Consider the following 16359-nt stretch of genomic DNA (forward strand, 5'->3'; position numbering starts at 1 on the left):
CTGTATCTATACTTCAATTCAGGTAGGGGAGAGAATTAATTAACCTAGTGGCGATGTATATCTTAGTATGGCCATCTCCATGTGTATATAAATAGATGAATACATAAATAAATAAATAAATAAATGATAAATAAGAATAGAAATATAAATTGAAGAGTGGATTACATAAATTTATCGGGGATTCAGATGGATGTTACAAATGGTGTTATCTCTATTGTAACTAGTAGTTAGCTATTCAAATATGAACTCTGTGATGTGAATGAGAGAGAGGGGACTGCAATGGACCTAGAGGACTCTATTTGTTAAGATGTATTAAATGTGATAGACCCTCTCTGTTGTTAAGGCCCTTGGGGTAGAGGCAGTCAAGTTCAAAAATCCATCTGGATTCAGATATCAGGAGTTTTTTCTCATAGTCTCCGCGAGCACATCTTACAGGTTGAACATGGCAACACAGAGACCGCCCTATATAAGTACTTCACCATTCACCATAAAAGTAATTTGAAGGATCTCAAGTATTTCGGGATCCAACTGGTGAAACCAAATTGGAGAGGCGGAGACTATGAGAAAAAACTCCTGATATCTGAATCCAGATGGATTTTTGAACTTGACTGCCTCTACTCCAAGGGCCTTAACAACAGAGAGGTTTCTCTGACTCAGTGATTAATACTGAGTTAATCCGACAGCGCTAACTAAAATGACTTTGGCTCCCTTAACAAATGGGTCCCTAGTTACCCATAGAAAGTATACAAAAATAAAAATATGTAAGGGGCGCCCTTATACAAAAGGCTAGGTCGGAAAGATAATTAAGTAGTGAGGGTATGTATAAAAATATTTAATTAGTTACAAGACATATATAATATAATATTAAACTCATAAAAACAATTTATAAAAACAATTTCAAACATGGATCCATGGTACAATATTAAAAGCAAAATAATACAAACAAATACGATTTACAAACAATGTTGATATATCGTAACAGATACAATATGGATAAAAACAATGTAGAACTAAAATCAACCGCTCTAGGGTCTGATTAATACAGGTATAAAAATAATTAAATAAGTGATGGTAAATGAGTGCTGAAACAATAATATGACCTCAAGGGAGTGAATAAAATAAAATAAAATAAATGAGAAAGTTTATGTGAAAAACTAAAAATTAAATGATTTGAGATCCTGATGGAAAAACAGACCTTGAGAAAGAAGGCCTGGCCTTAATGGAAGTGGCCAAGGTTGGCAACTGGACATCCGAACAAGATCCGCATACCAAAACCTGTGAGACTATGCTGGAGCCACCAGCAGCACAAACGATTGCTCCATGATGATTTTGGAGATTACTCTTGGAAGAAGAACTAGAGGTGGGAAAATATAAGCCGGTTGATAACACCAAGAAAGTGATCCGGAAGAGGAGGAGCTACACGCCACGTGGTGCGAGTAGCGTAGGTGCTCTGAGAAAGACCGGAGCACAGAGATTCATCACCGCCGAATACTGAGTCCTCTTGGCACCACCTGGTCCTTGGAAGCGCCCGAGGTCTCCTCACGGAGGAGAGATTAGCACAGCCACCATCACCCGGCTGGTGTTGTCCAGATCCTCGAAGACACGGTCCTGGTCCATTGTCTGGGCCTGTTGCAAAACCTGCTGTCTTGGCCTGTGAATCCCTCACAGGCAGGCTGGAAAAATCGCTTGCAAGTGAAGCTGATATACAGGAGAATCTAGCGGACGGCTATCACCCTTCAAACCCCAGCCGGTTCTGGGATACACAGTGCAAGTCTCCTTCTTCGATACCTATTCACTCCCAGAGGCACTATCGGCCTTCTGTGGAAGCAACTAGTCTGGGACAGCATAGGGCTAAAACGTTTGGTCCTAAAAGTGGTAAGACTGTTCCTAATATTAACTCTTGGTTGGATATATATATGGGAACCTGAGCAGTTTGTTTGTGACACCCCCATGTTACTGCATATACAAATAGGCTTATATTAAATCTAAGAACTGCCTCACAATACTGAATACTGCTTTCTAATTGAAGGGCAATATCTGGATATGATTTAAGTATTAACTCTAAAAGGGACACTCAAGTCAAGACTGAACTTTCACTGTTTGGATATTATCACCTGAAGTTTGGCCTGAGTGCTGTTGTGTTGTTTTGTTGTCCTGCATTTGCTGATTGTGCAGGCTTGCTGTGTTGAACGGCCCTCTAAACTGTCTAAACAGTATAAAAAAGCTTTACTCTTTTGCGTGGACTATCATGTAATACCTGGCATATACTTTTAACGTGGATTATATAGAAAGTGAATTTCGATATTTATTTATTTTTCTGGCTTTCTTTTCCTTTTTTTTTTTTCTGTATTTTCTTTATGTTTTTTAATCACAACTGTTCTGTCTGTCATATTAGTACTTTGCCACTATATTAGCTTCACTTTTTGGAAGTGGTTCACGGAAGTATTGTATTAGTTACTTTATATTTGTTAAAATAACGAGAAGGGGGGCGTGCCCGTGCTGTGTTCTAGATAGGACGCATTTTCTGTGAGCTCCAGAGGAAATTTTAATAATCCGCCGATTATTATACCTAAACAGCAGGAAAGAAACATATCATCTAAGCACACTGCAGTACTGGATATTGCGGTACTGTATTTTCTTATTTTCAGCTGTTTGCATGACACTGGAGGTCCAGATCGGAGTTTAAGAGCCTATGGCGGCGGCCTTCTTTCTCTAGGCAATCACCTCCCCCCCGGGTAGAGCCGGGTGATCAGTGCTGTCTGAGCAATCAGACTTACTGAATCTCTACAATCTATAACACAGGACTGATCTTTGACAAACTATTAAGCAATTTTCTATACTGCCGGGACCTCTAGGGGGGAAAAGCAATAACCTATGTCACAGGAAAGTAACCTAGAGCTCTGGGAGGACATGCCGGTTAAACTTGCTTTACTCATACAACGGCTCATGGAGTCTGCACCTTACGACTTCCTTATACAAAGACTACAGGAGATTGAAGAGGAGACAGGACATCGGACTGGGGTGCCTCAAAATGTACCAGAGAAGTTGTACAGGGAGCAGCACACCAGCATAGTCACTGCAAATACTGTGGATACTCAGCAACATGTTCCCCGCAAAGAAGACACCGCTGACCATGGGAGTACCGATGTATGCAAACTTCCCTAAGAGAAGCGGTCCCTTGCACATACACTCTGTCAGCCAAGCTTGAAGATGGTGAGCCGTTTCGAAGCATCCTGCACAAGTTACAACCTGCCCTATTATCACGGCAACCAGATGACCCGGTCCCATCGCTCACCCCCCTGTATCAAATGGCGGATTCATTACCGCTCCAAACTGACTCAATGCCTAACTTGAGGGAAAAGAGCTATGACCTCTCACTGCAACATGCTGCAGACAAAAACTTTGGGACACTATCGCAACCTGCAGTCCAAGTGAACAGTGGGGGCATGAAACTGCATGAACAAAGAATGATAACCACCAGACCACTCATTTATTTACCCGGGAGGCAACGTTCTAGCCACAGCAGGGCACAGCGAGACCCTTGCTATGTGGCGATGCTGTTTTGGACACGTCCATGTTTTGACACTGGCTGAGGGACATGTTATGTGATACACGCAGGGCGGTAATACAGTATAAAGTAGTAATACTGCGTGCAAGCCCGTTGACTGTTTTTTATGTTTATTACTTAGGCACTGATGTATTGCGGGGTGGGCGGGCTGAATGTTTATTTTGCTTGGGTGCATATGTTCTATCTAGATACCGCAGGAAGAGGCTTCCACAGCGCTATAGGGGTTTACACCCTGCATTTGTTTAATACCATCTCACTTCCCTACTGGGGTGGCCTGAGCAATATGATGAGACAGCCAACCCCATTGCAAAATTATTGAACAGTTGCTTAGCCACACCAGTGTAACCAAGAGTGCCATGCGTTTAAGCACTAAAAAGTCCTAGTTATACTCAGTGCCCTGCCCCTCCTCTCCCATTAGATAGTCTTGAACAGGATAGAATCCTTTTTACTCAGGCCCCCACATTGTAGAATTGCTCTATATCAAAGATACAAGCACCCAATGGTCCCCCATGATAATTTCCCCTGTGGGGCCCTGGCAGACACACTCCCAGATACGTTATCATATCATCACAACTAAACACCCTATACTGCAGCCCTGTTCTTTATATAGTTCTGTTTATGTTTTGTTAGTTATTTGTTTAGTTTGTTTTTTATATGTATTATTCACATGTATAATCCCCACATTGGCTATACATATATATATATACAGGGCCCAAGAGAGGCCCATTCAGACAGCTGGGGCAAAAATCAAGGTTAAATAACTATTGCTCATTGCCTTGTTTTATCCTCTTCTAATATTTTAACTCATTTTTATACTTAATGTATAGTAAATAACGCTTACATTGCTGGAAATGGGAATATTTATGTAATATCCTTGCAGATTCCTTGCCCAATGTATTAAATCTTCATCGCATAATAATGCAACGAAAACTGAGTATCACACAATTATAGCTGTTGCATGGTTCTAAGTATGTAAAATACCTTTTTATTTTGATGTATTCCATGTATTTTTACGATCTGCTGTAAAACCTCAAATTATCTCAATAAAGCTCGTTGAAAATTTAAAAAAAAAAAAAAAAATTAACGAGAAGGGACTAGGGACTCCAGTATAGGTTGTCATGGGCCTAGGTTATACTTCTATACAATAGATTTTGGATTGTTACTTGGTTTAGATCACGAAGTGAGAGAATATATTCCCTCACTACTGCCTGTTAAACAACACTACTCTGTTTACCTTTGTATGCTTTGATATTTTTGCTTGTGATTATTCATGGAAAAATTTGTTCTCACAAGTAAAAATAAATCTCCTGCTATGCCAGCTAAATTAAAAGAAAAGAAGACCAAAAATATTAATGATAGCTGTTCTGAAGGCTCTGCTGATACTGCTAATATAATCTCAAGTAATCTGGATTCGCAAATTATTGTTAAACAAATTGCTGAGCTCTTACTCCCTCAGTTTGACCAGGTCAGACAAGATTTGTCATTATTATCTGAGGAGGTTAAACAGTTCACTAAAATATTGAATGAGGTTGAAGATAGGATCTCTAATTTAGAAGACACCAACCACAAAATAGAGCAAGTATTGGAATCCCAACTAGCTCAGAACAAAATGACTCAAATAAGATTAGATGAACTTGAAGACCGATCGCGTAGAAATAATCTCAGAATTATTGGGGTGCCGGAAACTTTGGAGTTTCAAGACCTTTTACAATTCATTGCGGTCTGGCTTCCCCAAGTTCTGGGATTATCACCTATGCAAATAGAAAGAGCTCATAGGCTGGACCCCCTAAGAGAAGCTAGGGAAGGTGTCATAAAAACACGTCCAGTAATGGTCAAATATTTAAGTTTTCAGGACAAGGTTAATACATTAAGGAGTTATAGAAAGAAATTCCCACTAATGCTTGGTACTAATAGGATCTTATTATTCCAAGACTACTCCTCAGAGACTTCTCAAAAAAAGGTGTAACATGGCACCAATTTGTACTAAACTAATCAAAGCTGGTGTTCAAGCTATATTAATGTATCCAGCTAAGATTAGGTTGTGTTAAATAATGTCGAAGAGGCTAATTTATATATTTCGGAAAACTTCCCGCAACTTGCAGTTTAAAGGGCTTGGTTATGACTCTGGAATATTATTATGCATGGTTTTGTTTTTTCTCACTTTTCTTTTTTGTGTTTCTAGTATTCACCTAAGGTGTATCGGAACTCTCTATTATGTGTGGAAAGTATTTAGGGCCTGTCCAAGTTATTTTAAGGATATCATGTTTATTCCTGTATTCAGAGCATGGTTTCTTAAATGGTCATGTTTTTTTTTAATACAATTTGAATAATCAATATGTAAACACTTTTTCAAAAGGTTTGGTACACGCTTTTGATATACCATTTGAACACTTTTTTTGGTTTTAATATGAAGGAAATGTCAGATCTACAGGTTTGGAAGATTTTCCCTAATTTTCAAGGTAAAGGGTTTGGTTCTGGCTCTGCAGAACTAACATGTATGGCATTGTTTTTCTTTATTCACGGTATTTACCTAATGGGTATTGGAACTCTCAATCACGTTTGGAAAGCACGCAGGGGTTGTTTAAGATACTATAAAGATGTCTTGTCAATCCCTGCACTCAGAATAGGGCTCTTCAAAGGGTTACGTCTGTTTTCTTATTTTTTATATATTTTGACTAATCAATATGTAAATATGGCTACAAAAAACTTGACTCTTGTACAAGATACTATAAGGGTGTCTTGTCAATCCCTGTTCTTAGAATAGAGCTGTCTAAATGGTTATGCTGGTTTATTTACTTTTTATATATCCTGACTAATCAATATGTGAATATGGTCACAAGAAGTTTGACCCACGCTATTGGTATAACACCCGAGCACTTTTTATGGTTTAAATGTGAAGGTAATGTCAACTCTACAAGAGCCAAGTTAAGTCATTTTAATGTCTCTTTTTTAATTAAATGGCTATTTTGGAGCAATTAATGTACATTAATTTTTTTTTTCCAGCTCACAATTTTTAAGGGCTGATTGTAGACACTATGATGGTAACTGGTCAATACTACCTTTAAAAATAAGGTTTTGCAAATATGTTTTATTGTTTGTTTTTCTACTGTCTTTTTTTTATTATTATTATTATTGTCTTATATGTAATCAATATGTTAGGCTAAAATATAATACTCCAAAAAGATTTTGTTTTTTTATATGCATAACACTTGAGTATTTTTTACTGTCAAAACATGAAGGTGTTGTGAAGTATATTTTAAGGGTAATCCCTCCTTTTTTTTCCCTCTCTCTCCTTCTCCCCTCCCGTCCCTCTCCCCACTCATGTATATATTTCCCATAAACAGATTCATACTACCCCATTAGAATCCTATAAGTGTAATGAAAAATAGTATTAGAATAACTTCATGGAATGTTGGGGGTATCAGCTCCCCAATAAAACGTAAGGGCATCCTGAACTTCTTAAAAAAACATAATTCCGACATTGTTTTACTTCAGGAAACCCATTTAAAAATGCAAGAGATACCCAAACTAAAAACTCAATGGGTAGGGGAAGTGGTAGCAACTCCATGCAGTGCAAGAAAGAAGGGAGTAGCTTTTTTATTCAATAAACATTTGAATTACAGGATACTCTCCCAGGAACTTGACAGAGGAAAGATATATTATTCTACATCTAGAGGTAGAAGGTATGAAGCTTGTAATATGCAATTTATATGGACCGAATAAACCAGATAAACGTTTTTGGGATAGTCTACAAGTTATGCTTTTACAGTTCTGTTCTGAGCACCTAATTGTTGCGGGTGATTTTAATGCAGTTATGTTCCCAGCCTTAGATAGACTTAAATGGACCAAAAACCAAAATAGTAAACTGGAGGCAAACCTGCTGAGGAATTTTACCACTGCCTAACGGCTAGATTTAGAGTTCTGCGGCCAAAGGGGTGCGTTAGCTACGCGTGCTTTTTTTTTCCCCGCACCTTTTAAATACCGCTGGTATTTAGAGTTCACAGAATGGCTGCGTTAGGCTCCAAAAAAGGGAGCGTAGAGCATATTTAACGCCACTGCAACTCTCGATACCAGCGGTGCTTACGGACGCGGCCAGCTTCAAAAACGTGCTTGTGCACGATTCCCCCATAGAAAACAATGGGGCTGTTTGAGCTGAAAAAAAACCTAACACCGGCAAAAAAGCAGCGTTCAGCTCCTAACGCAGCTACATTGTTTTCTATGGGGAAACACTTCCTAAGTCTGCACCTAACACTTTAACATGTACCCCGAGTCTAAACACCCCTAACCTTACACTTATTAACCCCTAATCTGCCACCCCCGCTATCGCTGACACCTGCATATTATTATTAACCCCTAATCTGCCGCTCCGTACACCGCCGCAACATACATTATAGTTATGTACCCCTAATCTGCTGCCCCTAACACCGCCGACCCCTATATTATATTTATTAACCCCTAATCTGCCCCCCACAACGTCGCCTCCACCTACCTACAATAATTAACCCCTAATCTGCCGACCGAACCGCACCGCTACTATAATAAATGTATTAACCCCTAATCCGCCTCACTCCCGCCTCAATAACCCTATAATAAATAGTATTAACCCCTAATCTGCCCTCCCTAACATCGCCGACACCTAACTTCAAACATTAACCCCTAATCTGCCGACCAGATCGCACCGCTACTATAATAAATGTATTAACCCCTAAAGCTAATTCTAACCCTAACACTAACACCCCCCTAAGTTAAATATAATTTAAATCTAACTAAATAAATTATTTATTATTAAATAAATTATTCCTATTTAAAGCTAAATACTTACCTGTAAAATAAACCCTAATATAGCTACAATATAAATTATAATTATATTGTAGCTATTTTAGGATTAATATTTATTTTACAAGTAACTTTGTAATTATTTTAACCAGGTACAATAGCTATTAAATAGTTAATAACTATTTAATAGTTACCTAGTTAAAATAATTACAAAATTACCTGTAAAATAAATCCTAACCTAAGTTACAATTAAACCTAACACTACACTATCAATAAATAAATTAAATAAAATACCTACAATTACCTACAATTAAACCTAACACTACCCTATCAATAAATTAATTAAATACAATACCTACAAATAAATACATTTAAATAAACTAACTAAAGTACAAAAAATAAAAAAGAACTAAGTTACAAAAAATAAAAAAATATTTACATACATTAGAAAAATATTACAACAATTTTAAACTAATTACACCTACTCTAAGCCCCCTAATAAAATAACAAAGCCCCCCAAAATAAAAAAATGCCCTACCCTATTCTAAATTTAAAAAGTTCAAAGCTCTTTTACCTTACCAGCCCTTAAAAGGGCCCTTTGTAGGGCATGCCCCAAAGAATTCAGCTCTTTTGCCTGTAAAAGAAAAATACAACCCCCCCAACATTAAAACCCACCACCCACATACCCCTAATCTAACCCAAACCCCCCTTAAATAAACCTAACACTACCCCCCTGAAGATCATCCTACCTTTTCTTCACCACACCGGGTATCACACCGATCCGTCCTGACTCCGAAGTCTTCATCCAAGCCCAAGCAGGGGCTGGCGATCCATAATCCGGCTGAAGTCTTCTATCAAGCGTCGGCTGAAGAGGTCCAGAAGAGGCTCCAAAGTCTTCATCCTATCCGGGAAAGTGCGGAAAGCGCAAGCGCGCGACACTCAATTATCTAATCAGCTCCACAATGCTTTTAACGTCTATATTAACAACTCATCCAAAGAAAACTGGGAGAAATATATTCGTAGTAGGCAAGAAAGGGACATTTTCCTGAACCAACAAGTCAAGTCTGAGGACTTAAGATCTCGTTCCTTTTATTATAGACATGGAGGAAGGGCAGGGAAATTCTTAGAGAACCTGGTTAGACATAAACAAAAGAAACAGTCGATTGAATCTATTAAGGTTAATGGTAATAAAGTATCAGATATACAATAAATAAGCAAATATATAAGAGACTATTTTGTTCAAGTCTTTTCTGATTCTCCAATTAATCACCAGGTCAAACAAGCTTTTTGGGATAAAATTAATATCCCACAAATGTCTAGCGAATATCTGGCTAAGATTAATGCCACAATTACGGAGGACGAGATAACGCAAGCTATTAAAGCAGCTTCATCCAACAAAGCTCCTGGCCCAGACCAACTGCCCATAGAATTATATAAATTAGTGGGGGAAGATATTCGTACAGTTTTGGTGAAATCATTTAATCATTATTATAGTTCAGGTATAGTGCATTCCACCTTTTTTGCATCCTCCTTAGTCTCCCTAACACTTAAGAAAGATAAGGACCCGGAACAAATTGGCTCTTATAGACCCATTTCACTGCTAAACAATGATTATAAACTCTTGACAGGAATAATAGCACAACAATTAAAGCCTTTTATGCATTTATTGATACATAAGGATCAAACCGGCTTCATGACAGGAAGAAATTCAACTAACAATTTGAGGAAACTTCAGACTGTAATATAATTTTTCTGGGAAAAGTTGAGAAAAGAGAGTGTAAAACTACCAATGGACTTTGCCATTTTAACACCAAGGAAGTGTCAACGCATCCACTGCTTCCGCCTGAGGATACCTGGACCTTGACAGGTACTTGGTAAGTTTTTTGTTTAGATGAGAAGCCATCAGATCTATTTTTGGAAGCCCCACATCTGAACAATTTGAGAAAACACATCTGGGTGGAGAGACCATTCTCCCGGATGTAAATTCTGATGACTGAGATAATCCGCTTCCCAATTGTCTATACCTGGGATATGAACCGCAGAAATTAGACAGGAGCTGGATTCCGCCCAAACAAGTATCCAAGATACTTCTTTCATAGCTTGAGGGCAGCGAATCCCACCCTGATGATTGACATATGCCAAAGTTGTGATATTGTCTGTCTGAAAACAAATGAACGTTTCTCTCTTCAACAGAGGCCAAAACTGAAGAGCCCTGAGAATTGCACGGAGTTCCAATTATTGATTGGTAATCTCGCCTCTTGAGATTTCCAAACCCCTTGTGCTGTCAGAGATCCCCAAACAGCTCCCCAACCTGAAAGACTCGCATCTGTTGTAATCACAGTCCAGGTTGGACGAACAAAAGAGGCCCCTTGAACTATACGATGGTGATCTAACCACCAAGTCAGAGAAAGTCAAACATTGGGATTTAAGGATATTAATTGTGGTATTCTTGTATAATCCCTGCACCATTGATTCAGCATACAAAGCTGTAGAGGTCTCATATGAAAATGAGCAAAGGGGATTGCGTCCGATGCTGCAGTCATGAGACCTAAAACTTCCATGCACATAGCTACTGAAGGGAATGACTGAGACTGAAGGTTCCGACAGGCTGCAACCAATTTCAAATGTCTCTTGTCTGTTAGAGACAAAGTCATGGACACTGAATCTATCTGGAAACCTAAAAAGGTTACCTTTGTCTGAGGAATCAAAGAACTTTTTGGTAAACAGATCCTCCAACCATGTCTTTGAAGAAACAACACTAGTTGATTCACGTGAGATTCTGCAGAACGTAAAGACTGAGCGAGTACCAAGATATCGTCCAAATAAGGAAACACCGCAATACCCTGCTCTCTGATTACAGAGAGTAGGGCACCGAGAACTTTTGAAAAGATTCTTGGAGCTGTCGCTAGGCCAAAAGGAAGAGCAACAAATTGGTAATGCTAGTCTAGAAAAGAGAATCTCAGGAACTGATAGTGATCCGGATGAATCGGAATATGAAGATATGCATCCTGTAAGTCTATTGTGGACATATAATGCCCTTGCTGAACAAAAGGCAGAATAGTCCTTATAGTCACGATCTTGAAAGTTGGTACTCTTACACATTGATTCAAAATCTTTAGATCCAAAACTGGTCTGAATGAATTTTCTTTCTTTGGGACAATGAATAGATTTGAATAAAACCCCAGACCTTGTTCCTGAAACGTAACTGGCATGATTACCCCTGATAACTCCAGGTCTGAAACACACTTCAGGAAAGCTTGAGCCTTTACTGGGTTCGCTGGAATGCGTGAGAGAAAAAATCTTCTCACAGGTGGTCTTGCTCTGAATCCTATTCTGTACCCCTGAGAGACACTACTCTGAATCCAATGATTTTGGACCGAACTGATCCAAACATCTTTGAAAAAATTTAATCTGCCCCCTACCAGCTGAGCTGGAATGAGGGCCGCACCTTCATGCGGACTTGGGGGCTGACTTTGATCTCTTAAATGGCTTGGATTTATTCCAATTTGAGGAAGGCTTCCAATTGGAAACAGATTCCTTTGGGGAAGGATTAGATTTCTGTTCCTTATTATGTCGAATAGAACGAAAATGGTTATAAGCTTTAGATTTACCTTTAGGTTTTTTATCCTGAGGCAAAAAACTCCCTTCCCCCCAGTGACAGTTGAAATTATTGAATCCAACTGAGAACCAAATTATTTATTACCTTGGAAAGAAAGCGAAAGCAATCTGGACTTAGAAGTCATATCAGCATTCCAAGATTTGAGCCACAAAGCTGTTCTAGCTAAAATAGCTAAAGACATATATCTAACATCAATTTTGATGATATAAAAAATGGCATCACAAATGAAATTATTAGCATGTTGAATCAACTTAACAATGCTAGACAAATCATGATCCGATACTTGTTGCGCTAAAGTTTCCAACCAAAAATATGAAGCAGCTGCAACATCAGCCAAAGAAATTGCAGGCCTAAGAAGATGACCTGAATATAAATAAGCTTTCCTTAGATAAGATTCAAGTTTCCTATCTAAAGGATCTTTAAAAGAAGTAATATATTCTGTAGGAATAGTAGTATGTTTAGCAAGAGTAGAGATAGCCCAATCAACTTTGGAGATTTTTTCCCAAAACTCCAATCTAACTGCTGGCAAAGGATACAATTTTTTTTTAAACCTTGAAGAAGGAATAAAAGAAGTATCCATTCTTTAGAAATCATATCAGAAATAGCATCAGGAACTGGAAAAACCTCTGGAATAACCACAGGATGTTTATATACAGAATTTAAATGTTTACTAGTTTTAATATCAAGAGGACTGGTTTCCTCCATATCTAATGTAATCAACACTTCTTTTAATAAAGAACGAATATACTCCATTTTAAATAAATAAGAGGATTTGTCAGTGTCAATATCTGAGGCAGGATCTTCTGAATCAGAGAGATCCTCATCAGAGAAGGATAAATCAGTATGTTGGCGGTCATTTGAAATTTCATCAACTCTATGAGAAGTTTTAAAAGACCTTTTACGTTTATTAGAAGGCGGAATGGCAGACAAAGCCTTCTGAATAGAATCAGAAATAAATTATTTTAAATTTACAGATATATCTTGGGTATTAGATGTTGAGGGAACAGCAACAGGTAATGAACTACTACTGATGGATACATTTTCTGCATGTAAAAGTTTATCATGACAACTATTACAAACCACAGCTGAAGGTATAATCTACACAAGTTTACAACAAATGCACTTAGCTTTGGTAGATCTGTTATCAGGCAGCTGGGATCCAACAGTGAATTCTGAGACAGGATCAGATTGAGACATCTTGCAAATGTATGAGAAAAAAACAACATATAAAGAAAAATTATCAATTTCCTTATATGGCAGTTTCAGGAATGGGAAAAAATGCAAACAGCATAGCCCTCTGACATAGAAAAGGGCAAGAGGCAAATAGGAATGGGGTCTTAAATAATGAAAATATTTGGCACCAGGTATGATGCACAAAAAACAGAAAAATATTTTTTGGCGCCAAAAATGTCCGGAAATGACACACTCGTGTCACAGATGACGCAACCTTTGTGAAGGACACAGCGTCCACAAAGACGCCGGAAATTACTAATTTGTGTCAACGAACGTGACATCGTGCCCAAAAATCTCGCGCAAAGAATGACGCAATAAACTTTGGCATTTTGCGCCCTAGCGAGCCTAATTCTGCCCACGAATTTAAAAGACAGTCAATTTGAAAAAGAGACTATACCCCAGGTAAGAACATTTTTTTCATAAAAAAGCATTTCCCAGATATGAAACTGACAGTCTGCAAAAAGGAAATATACTGAAAACCTGAATCATGCAAATATAAGTACAATACATATATTTAGTACTTTATATAAATACATAAAGTGCCAAACCATAGCTGAGAGTGTCTTAAGTAATGAAAACATACTTACCAAAAGACACCCATCCACATATAGCAGATAGCCAAACCAGTACTGAAACAGTTATCAGTAGAGTTAATGGAATATGAGAATATATCGTCGATCTGAAAAGGGAGGTAGGAGATGAATCTCTACGACCAATAACAGAGAACCTATGAAATAGATCCCCGGGAGGAAAACCATTGCATTCAATAGGTGATACTCCCTTCACGTCCCTCTGACATTCACTGTACTCTGAGAGGAATCGGGCTTCAAAAATGCTGAGAAGCGCATATCAAAGTAGAAATCTTAGCACAAACTTACTTCACCACCTCCATAGGAGGAAAAGTTTGTAAAACTGAATTGTGGGTGTGGTGAGGGGTATATTTATAGGCATTTTGAGGTTTGGGAAACTTTACCCCTCCTGGTAGGATTGTATACCCCATACGTCACTAGCTCATGGACTCTTGCCAATTATATGAAAGAAAATAGTGGTTCTTCCAGGAAATAAAGCAAAGCACTATAAAATTTCTATCTGAAGTTATCTTACCAGAGCCTGCAGATTACTCTGGGTATTGCTGGTAATGGTAGAAGAGCTGGCCTAAAAAACAAAGCTGGATGAAACGTCACAGCAGAGTGATAACTTGCTTACCTGGAATATCTGCTCCTTAGTTCCCCACACTGTAGGTCTGTGTATGCGCTTGACATTCAATATCTAATACTATATTATTATAAATAGAGCAAAACTACTACATGCTTAACAGGAATAATACTCAATAACTACAGGGAAAGAAGGTACAGTAAAATGTAATAATTTGCAGGTATAACTAATTCATAAATCCCCTATGTCCATAAATGAAAATATACATCCTAGAATATTTTGAGCCTGTGACTAGAGCAGGCTCCAGTGGAGATTTCAGTTTGGCTGAATAAAGATCCAGCAATGAATTTTACATTGACTCCCATGCACCAAAATACTGGGTAGCCAAATTGGTGGGAACTCAGTAAACATTGTCACAGTCCATATTCCCCTGAGGAATTAACCTGCAGATTGAGACCACCAACAATCCACAAGAATCCATAATCAGAGGTGCATGTTCTGCCATGTGGGCTTAAAGTTCTTTCTTATTTATTTGTTCAGAGTATCTCAGTTGCCACCTGAACTACCTTACTCCAAACAGGTAGACAAAGATCCAATACTGGCAGGAAAGAAATTGGTTAATGTAGGAATAGAAGGTGCCTTGAAGTCTTCTGGTTTCCACCCGTTTTAAGAAGGCCAAAAGCAGTATATGCCACCAATATCCTCTAGTTCTGCGGTTTTTAAACCTGTCCTCAGACTTCCCCAACAGGCCAAATTTTCAGAATATCTGAACGGGAGCACAGGTGAAATAATCGGCTGATTAGTAAACATGGTTATTAACCTGCTCTCACCCAAGGTAATCCTGAAAATTTGGCCTGTTACGGAGGCTTGAGAACAAGTTTGAAAAACCCTGCACTAGTAGGTTTATGTAAGCATTTGAATAGTCTTATTTTTACCTTTGTTTAAAAGTAAACATCCTGACTCACACCCACAGTGGTGGGAGAATAGTAGCCTATTTCATATTAAAGATCTCTACTACATGGGGGGCCGATGACAGTAACGCAGGCAGTGGAAATACTTATGCTTCCCAAAAAAATTCACTTTGAATATTTATGGCTGCTGTCATTGGTGAGATCATGGGGGTTTCCGATTTGTGACCTCAGGATGCAGACATCCTGGGAGCAGCGGTGACTGGCTGGCCACCAGCTCTATAAGCTCCTCTCTTTTCATTATTAAATTATTCTTAACTGTCCGGTCTTTGTTAAACCTAGACAGATGAGGGAATGGGAGAAAAAGAGTGGGAACGGAATTTGAGGATTCTGATTGGGGCTTTGCTATTTCTTATACAATATCTGTTATACACTGTGCAACAATCTTTGATCTCTATTTAAATCTTCTCATTAGATGACACATGGTCCCTGCCAGAGTCCAAATATATTTTCTTGCCATTCTGACCTATGCTGAAGGGAGTGTGGTGACGTTGGTTTGCCACTTTATGTCTGGTGGGAATGCCCCAAGTTGGAGAACTATTGGGATGTGGGGTTTGCGGGGTCTTTCCAAACAAGCCATATACTTGACTATCTATATATTATTGGTGGCCAAACTGGCAGTAGCACGTATGTGGTTAAAACAGGCTATACCCTCTTGGGAAAAGGTGCTGGACAATATCCAATTAATTTACGGAATGGAAGAATATTGCTTGAGAGTTGATCGCTAGATAGCACTGGGAGGATAGGTCCAAAAAAGTAATAAATGGCTCTGCAGATGGGAATGGGAGGAGAGGTAAAACTGTGGTGCCTACTATTTTCCCTCGCCCTTATGGGTTTTCCCCCTTTATTTTTCTCTCTTGCCCTGTGTCTTCTCCTTTCTTCTTATATTTCTGGCCTCTCCTCTCCACCACAGGGTCTACCCCTAGATCACAAAGTCTAAATAATGGGAACTATTTCTGATCCTACTCACCGGTGGATTATTTTCTAATGTACTGAATCATATTCTTTCACCTGCTTTCAAAACCCCGGGGAGCTGGTCG

This window comes from Bombina bombina, chromosome 1, assembly GCF_027579735.1.
Source record: "Bombina bombina isolate aBomBom1 chromosome 1, aBomBom1.pri, whole genome shotgun sequence".
NCBI classification, from domain to species: domain Eukaryota; kingdom Metazoa; phylum Chordata; class Amphibia; order Anura; family Bombinatoridae; genus Bombina; species Bombina bombina.